Genomic DNA, 9,172 nt, shown 5'->3' with positions numbered 1-9,172 from the left:
TTTTTTAAATATAGTGCACTTATACTAGCATTTTAATATCTTTTAATAGACAGGCATACCTAAAATTATGCATTCATAGGCACCTGGTATATGTTAATATTCCTGTCAGAACATCCAAAGAGCCGTAAATTTCAAAGGGTTCTTACCATGCAAGAGTCTGCCTTATAATGGGTATTAGTAATGTGTGGAAATGGTGAAAGCTTTCAACCACAGGGAAATGGTTGGGATTTGCGTAGTTCTTGGTTCCAGTTCTTGGTTCCAGTTCTTGGTTCTCCTAGGCAACTTAAAAAGCAAGCATGAAGACGCTATGTATGTACTTTAAATATGTTATACCAGTCTGACACTTGAAATTAACACAGAAAAAATGATTCAGTTAATGGTTTGCCAAGCACTAGTTCTTTTGTTCTCTTGTATTTCAGCATTATAAGCGATTTAAGAAACAGAAAGGCCCGGCTTCCTTCAGGTATACTCTTCAGTCCCAAAAATAGAATTCCATGTTTATATCACTTAGTGCAATACCATGTTTGAAATGAAGGATCACTACTGAAAAAATGGATAAACATTGTACAAAAAGAGTTCCCACTGGAAATGGAGATAGGCGCAACATCAACATGGTGACAAGTCTACCAATGGACCTACCAATTCAAACACGCCAGGGAGTTTGTGGACACAAAGGTACAAAACATTCTGCTGGACTGAAAGAATACATAACATACAAAGCTCTTCAGATGGTAAGAAAAATATAGGCACAAAACCACCATATCCTGGAGAAAATTTGGGGAAAAAAATCCAGTAAGCATCACAGTGAATACAACACACAACAATCAAAATACACCCCAAAACAGAGCAGAACCCTAGACAACTACAGGGGGCATACAAGTACAAAATTCCTTAAAAGCCACACAAAATATGGGAAAAATCCTGAATACCAGAATAAACTGCACATTGGATCCTATAAAACCAGACATACTGTGAGTCTATGTTTCAAGCACAGGATTTGTAAAACAGAAGAAAATGCACAACCTTCAGTTTCAATAGAGTGTAATTGCTGTATATACAGGAATGTCTGTCCTCCTGCTGTTAGTGCATTGTGCTGCAGTATGTTACTATTTAGCTATAGCTGTCAATAATTATAGGCACAACACAATTGCTTATGATGGATTGTGAAATATATGTATATACATAAATATATATGGCAAACCATTGCTGTGCACAGATTTGATATTTTAAGTAATGTGTTCAAGGCACATTAAGGAACACTACTAGTACATTGTTCTGGTTTATATGATGAAACATATATTAGCAATTTTAAAGTTTAGGCTGATGAATTAGTATTTTTTTCAATAATCTGATGACACACAGCCAGGAAAAAAGTCTTAATTTAGATTCTCGCAGCAGGACATTTATCCTGATTCAGATGAGCACAGAAATGAGTTGCTTAAGAGGAATACCTTAGGGAGAAATACATAATACTTTGGATATTAAAAGATGTAAAAGTTGTTTAGTATTAATTGTACAGAGGAAGCTGTAAAATAGCTTTGACACTGCAAAAGTTTAGTTAAATGAGATTAACTACTACTAGGTATACTAAGATGAGATCTTTCAAGGAAAGTAAGCAGCTTCATCTTGCCTGATTTATTGACTTAGTTCTTTCTAAAAGCAATAAACCATTTTATGTTCTAAGCCTAACTAGAAAATAGCAGGTGAAATATATTACCACACTGGGCAATGCAGGACTTTTTCTTCAGCTTTTACAGAGAAGGCCATGTATAATAGATGACAAGGTTATGGCACACATTCAGGCATTTTCTGCAACACCGAGAATAGTCAGGATATTAAGGGGCATGTGACTTTCAGGCTTTTTCCACTGGCCTGGAAAATCTCAATAACATTCGATCACAGAAACATGCCAACAGGATATCGCCATTGGAAGCAAATTTAATTGACTTTGTGCATTAATTAAACAGAGACCAAGTTATAACGTCATGAATATTTGATCACTACTACTATTCCATAAAATTACACTGTTGTGTTAGTCACTGTGAATTCTCAGTTTGAGCTTTATACATTTACATACCTATATTTATTTATTATAAAAGGAAAAGTTCACTTTTAAATATAACAACATACATGTTTGTGAGTTAATTATTATTATATTTAAAACAATTTATACTGCAATGTAGACTTTGCTGAATAGGATTTGGTATACTGCCAATTGACAAGCTTGCCAAATAAAAATGGAATTCCTTTCGAAATAACTGCCCCATAAAATTATAGAGAACCCAAACTATTTTTTGTATACAGTGATATAAAATTGAATTGAACTTCTGTACCCTTTTGTCCTTTAGCTTTGCACTTTTAACGTTGGAGATAGCAGAACCAACAGAAATGCAGAGGAACATCAACAAAAGGAATTCTGCAACTATTACATGTTTTTATATTATTATATGTTTTTATGCATTCAGTTGACAGCCTAAATTATATGTACAAACTCCAACATTTATGGGACAGTTGACCATGCAGAAGAATAGAATCTTCCATTGTCAGTATGCCTTTTTAATAGAAGGATGCAATAAATGCATAAACACAGACTCTATATTCTACTTTTCTATCCCGACCAGCCACTGGGGACAATTTACAAAGCTTTGCATTTCAGTATTATTAACTGTATATTAACATTTAAATATTTACCCCTCATATCCCTATTTTATGCAGTAAGGATAACACAATCATTGTACATATTAAACAGCATTAGGCAACATGACTATGAAGGTTCTCATTCATCCAGGTCATGATGTATCTAATATTAGTTATTGACATTCAAATGGCCTTGTTCTTCAAACGTTACAGATATTCAATAATTCAGTTAAACCCTTTCCTAAACTCTATTGAGTGCCAGGGGCTATATCCACACAGACAGTACAGACAACTTAATTCTATGGTGCCTGGGTTTAGATGTCTGTTCTGCCTGCATGGATACGAATATTGGGATGAAGAAGTGGCATGGACAAGGTATGATGCAACCCCAAAATTCCAATAATGTCTAGGTAAATGTGACTAATTACTTCTAGATATATACAAGCAAAACCTGCACACAGTTTTTGAACAATTTTTTGTTCGTATATTCACATTACTTTTACATTCTGAAACATGTAACAGAACAATGATTCCAGGAATCAGCAATATAGTTTATATACTTTACATGCATGCAAAAAGACCCTGATGGGCAGAGCTGAGGTTGTCCAGTCCACGTATGTCAAGCTCCAATTAAACAGCTGAGGGAAACATATCTTCAATGAGGCCATTTTACACTGAAAGAGGACTGCACCTATTTATTTTCAGTTTCAGCACTAATCAACTTCACATTAACAATGGCAACTTACAACATATTGTATTAGTAAAAGGGACTGTACACCATTTCCTAACTTATCAATTAGTAAAATTCTTAAATCACTGTGAGCCACAAAGAAGAAGGAAGAGAGACACGTGTGTATCACAATCCAGTCTGACGCGTCTTGTTCAACCTGCATTGCTAAAGAATTCTACATGTCCCAAACATTATTTTAACAACAGCCACAACATTTCACACAGCCAGGTGGACTCATGCATTTAGACAGTGGGGTGATTTATTAAAGGAATTTAGATTGTACTTTTTACCTTGCAAGGGATAATTCATGTACCTAATATTCAAATCACATGTAAGGAATTTTCTAAAATTACACTTTTTCCTTGAGGTCATCAGAGTTTCATCTGATTTACTTATCCTATAAAATATCCTATGTTTGAGAATAAATACATTTTCCATGTTAACACCCAATTTTGCTTTTGTAAATCAACCCCATTGTCTCGGTCTTGCATAGAAATACATCTTTATATCTTTATAAAAACTTCTGTATTAAAAAGAAAGTCTTTGCAACAGCTTTGTATTAAACCCCTAAATTAATAATTTTTTATCAGTAACTTTATGAAATAATAGACTTTTATTGATTAAATAAAGGTCTGTATATGGCAATTTTATGCTGTTTATCTCTTCACTTTTCTCCAGTATACACTAGATATACTAAATTGTTTGCTTTATCCACACATATAACCCAGACACACTGCAAGGTCTACACAATTCAGAGATATAACCCAGCACCATGCAGAATCTATGCTTTTACAACATCTACAAACCAAAAAAAACTCAAAGAATAAGCAACTTTTGGTTTGTGAATTTTAGAATTTTACCAGGCTACTGGGAATGAGTTAACTGCATGCATTTGGGTTACATCAGTCTGGCCTGGTTATTTAAGATGGTTGAAGTTCAGGAACTTAGAAGAAGGTGAAAATGATGGCATCTGCAATGGAGCAAAAAATGGTGAGTGCCCTAAAAATTGGTATTATGCAGATAAATTTTTTTTATTGCATAAGGGACATTACCTGCTCCTTCTGCAATAAACAACCTGCATACTCAATTTTTTTTATTAAGTTTGAATACAATGCCCATACCGTGTAGGCTAACATCTGAAAATAAAGAGAATATGAAGCATCAGGAAAATACTCCCAGCCACACTAGTTGCCATGACTTCCATTAATTAACGTGGTCTTAAACTGCGTCAGCATCCTCCCTGCTCTCCTTATCTTCCCCCTGTGGACTTCCATCTGTTACCTAATCTAAAATAAGAACTTGTCTGGAGTAAATTTTGGATAACAACATTATTGATACTGAGGGAGCCTGTTTTGACATTTTTCACAGATCATTATGTTTCTTTGGAATTAAACCTGAGCAGTGCAGTTGGCAGAAATGCGTGGATCTTCAAATGTACCGAACAGTAGCAAATCTTTCCTGGATCAATAATTGTACAAGTGCTGTTTTTGGCTTTCTGGCTGTTACCCCTGACAGCATCACCTACTATATGAAAGAGATATACAAAATGTATGTACTACTGTATAATATTCTGCTAATAGGTAATATTTTTCAAAACTCTATTATAGTCCTCTCATATAAAATTCAAAGCATCATTTTTTGGTAACATTCTTTCCGCAAGTAATATATCATAATGCCCACTTTTTGACTTTTGGGAAAAGGAACAATTTTTAGTGTGTAGGCAAATGGCAACTTTCCAGTACCCAGTTCACGCCTATGTTTCTATAATGTTAGCTTTAATGTACACAATAATGTAGAGCTGTGTTTCCCTAACTGTTTAACATGGGGGAACCCTTGAAATAACGTTCAGGTCTTCAATATATACCTGCTACAAATATATTCACAGCTCACAGTACATTAGTGTGGTGGTCAGTGAGAAGAATGCCTCTTACATTGCTGGCCAGTGGGAATATTGTCATCCTTACAGATAGCCAAAAAGACCATTGGTGTCACTAGGACTGACCTGAGAGGTGCAAACTGCTCATTGCTTAAAGAACCTCTGGAGGAACCCTGGTTGAGAAACACTGATATAGGGGCTAGATGAAAGGATTAGTGTTAAATAATATGTTTTAAATAGGAAAGTGATACTTTTTATTATAAAGGTGTATATATCTACCCTCAAAGAGGAACTAATAAGTAAGGTAGAAGATATTATAGTGGATCATATTAGCTGATAAATACTGTGGCATTTATTACTGGCCTCTTCTAATAGTTGTAATAGCAGCAAAAACCTAGCACAACATTTTAACTTCAGAAAAAATGCCTAAAAACATTTGCATAAGAGGTTTAAATTCAAATCTATGAAGATGGAAGGGGCAACAAATGTGTGGCCACCACCAACCCTTACAAAAAGAGGATAAAATAGACTCAGTTTTTTATGTTATGTTAACCATAACCACTAGTGAAGTAACTTAACACACCCTTCGCCAACAACCCCACAATTTAACACCCAGCTTGATGGTGCAGATTTAACGGAGAAATAAACTCTATCTGTGGCATTTAGGTTGATGAAGAACATCATATGATAAACAATTGCCATTTCTAAAATTAAGGTAAGTTTTCACATTTTGCTTATTCTTTTTTTTTACCTCTCAGATCTTTTACTCTTCTGCAGCCAACTTGCAGAAACTTTTTGCCTACACTCAGTCCATCCATGGCTGCAATGCATTTCTCAGGGTGGGATTACTCATGCAAACAACTGTGGACCCTGCCTATTTAATTTGTTTAGAAATTGCCACGTCTAGTTTGCATGAGAAGCCACAGGATGCAGAAGAACAACGGTGAGACTGGGGAAGAGAGCCTGATTTATTAAAGCTCTCCAAGACTGGAAAAGATAGACTATAATGGGTAAACCTGGGTGATCCAGCAAACTTGAACAGATTCGGTCCAGAACCAAAAACATATGCAAAAATATAGAAAATTTTTTAGGAAATCCATTCTGGGTTTGCTGGATCACCCAGGTTCACCCATGATAGTCTATTTTCCCCAGTCTTGTAGAACTTTAATTTAAATCAGCCCCATAATGTTGCCACCCCTTGAATGAGAAGTGCCTACACAAGGACCACCAGGTTATATTTTACATTAACATAAATAAAATGTATTTGAAGTTTTGGTTACTAGTTTATATTGTTTATAAATAAAAGATCCTGACAGCCTAAACTTTTTTTGCTTAAACTGTTAGTTATCATGTTCAGGTTTTCAGTTTAAGAATTCATATTGCGATCTAGGTCCTCTGGAGCAGCGGTCCCCTTGGGTGCAACCAAGGGGGGTGCACCGGTCTCCCGTATGCATCGCAGACCTGAGAGAGTGGGTGGGTTCTGGCATCATGTCCTCACTCCAGGGGAAGTTTCTTCCCCTTTGAGTGACACATGGCTTCCCGTCCACGCTTGGTCTAGAGTCCGTAAACTTAGTGTTCTGTGATGTTCAAAAGGTTGGGGACCACTGCTCCACTAGAGCAGTGGTCGCCAACTGGTGGTTCACGAGAAAATGGTGGTCCGCGGAAAAATTACCTGGCCGGTGCGCCCCATCTCCCTTCGCAGGCTCGGGCCTGCTTGCTAAACATCCTGGAGAACAGTAGCGCAGGGCTTTGGACACAACAAAAGTTGTCCATACTGGGAACATGAGAGAAGGACCCCTGCGTCAAGGATCATGTCCTCTTGGGTAGTTTAGCAAGCAGGTCTGAGCCTACGATGGGAGAGGGTTGGGGTTCTGGCATCATGTCGTCACCCTGGGGGAAGTTTCTTCCCCTTTGAGTGACACATGGTTCCCCACGCATGCGCAGGATTTAGACTTATGAATGTAGTGGTCCATGATGTCTGAAAGGATGGCTACTTCTGCTCTAAAGGAAGAACCTGGATAATAAAAGGAAAGGTTCTGCTTAATTCTGACTACTTGGTTAATCATGTGTTTGTCCTTTTTCCTTCTCGATTACCCCACATTTGAACAATCCAAATTACTGTTAATAAAGTCTGAAAGCTTCTACTCCACAACATGTGACTGTGTGGTTAATAATGTTCTCTGTAGTGTTTCTGACATAGCAGGTCTCATCTAGGAGTCTAATTAGGCATTTCCAGCACAGCACTGCTATAAAATCTGTCAATTTTTCAGCTTCATGTCTCAGAGAATTGAAACATTGTATGTCATCATCTTGGTCCCCAGTGCCCTCAGCTTCTTCAATAAACACACAGTCTGCACTGCCATCGCCCACTTATGTCAGGCTTTAGCTTAAAATACAATATTGCAAGAATTGTGATCTGATAATCATATATATGGAGAGAATGACCTCAATCGTTGGATCTATCTCATTAAGCATTTCCATAACCAGCCACTTTCCTGTAATTGGAGTGATTCTCCACCTTTGTCATTCTATTTCCAATAAGCCTCGGAAACTGACATTTTCAGATGTTTTCCCTAATAATAATAATTGTTACTGCCTAATAGGCAGCGGTAGTGCAGAGAGCAGGGATTTAACCAAACTGCAACACAATCATGTAACCATATAAAGACTAAACTAAAAGATGGGAGGAAGCACTTGCAATGTGCATACTTGTGCACAATATGGAAAACCCCATGTTTATTCTGTACTATGATGGCTCTGTGCTCCTCTTCACAGCCACCATTTGGAGATTCTTTGACTTACAGCATCATCATCCTTCTCTACAGTAGCCTATTGTGACCTTTTTAACATGGAAATAAATTTAAGGTCTTCAGAGAACCCCAGCTTTAATTTTGCCAAAAAGATAATTGGTATTAGTGGTAAATGACCTGAGAGGCACAGATTGCTACAGGAACTCTTAAGCATCCTCTGGAGAAACTCTTAGCGTTCCCTGGTTATAAAACACTGTTCTATAGCATGCCGGGAGAGTTGCACCACCCTGATTTTGAAAGCTGTCGGGACCAATTTAAGGGTAGGGCACACTGAACTATTGGCCGGGTCCCCCACCTCCTCCTTCACCCGGTTAACAGAATGGCAGGGGTGCGAAGAGATGGAATGCTGTGCATTTGGGGCTCCAACTTTATATTTGCTTAGGGTCCCTGCCCCTAACAAATAATATTGCTTGTTCAATTCAACCTTACATAGACCCTTTTTTTTATTTGTTTGCATAGACCCTATATTTTTTTTGTTTGCAGTTCCACTTTTTTGTATTAGAGGCGATTTGGGATTACAGCAACTAAAGCAAGTTCATGACACTGCTCTACTTGCATCAGTTGTGCACCAAGAAGACATTACAATTATATAATTGCTTGGGTTCATTCCCATAGCAAACCCAAGTAACCCTTTAAAAATGCAATCCATGGAATCTGTGCATGGGTGAACAATGCTCAAAGACAATTTGTAGTCCCAACTTTACCTAAAATTCATCCAAATTTTGGCCATAACAGATATTTCACTATTTTTTAAATGTTATTTATTGTTTAGGTAACACTAACCCTAAGCTGGGCAAATGTAAATTCATGGTACCTTTAATATTCAAACAAGCTACCTGTTTTTATACACAGTGTTCAATAATCAGAAGGTTTTTACACTTTTCAAATATATTTAGGTTTTCACTTTTTTGTTACTTCTCAACAGGATTTAGCTATTGCTCAAAATCCACCGAACGAACAAACAAATGCGCTCTACTACCTACAAATTATATACTGACCTGCCAAGGAGAGATTTTTTTAAACAGCAGTTATGAGAATTGGCTGGGACAGATTCAGTTTAATTTACACCTAAAAAACTTTGAAAGCTGCAGTGATTTTGCAGATCCACTAGATGGCACT

This window comes from Pyxicephalus adspersus, chromosome 5 (assembly GCF_032062135.1).
Source record: "Pyxicephalus adspersus chromosome 5, UCB_Pads_2.0, whole genome shotgun sequence".
NCBI lineage: Eukaryota > Metazoa > Chordata > Amphibia > Anura > Pyxicephalidae > Pyxicephalus > Pyxicephalus adspersus.
This window is presented reverse-complemented; position numbering follows the sequence as displayed.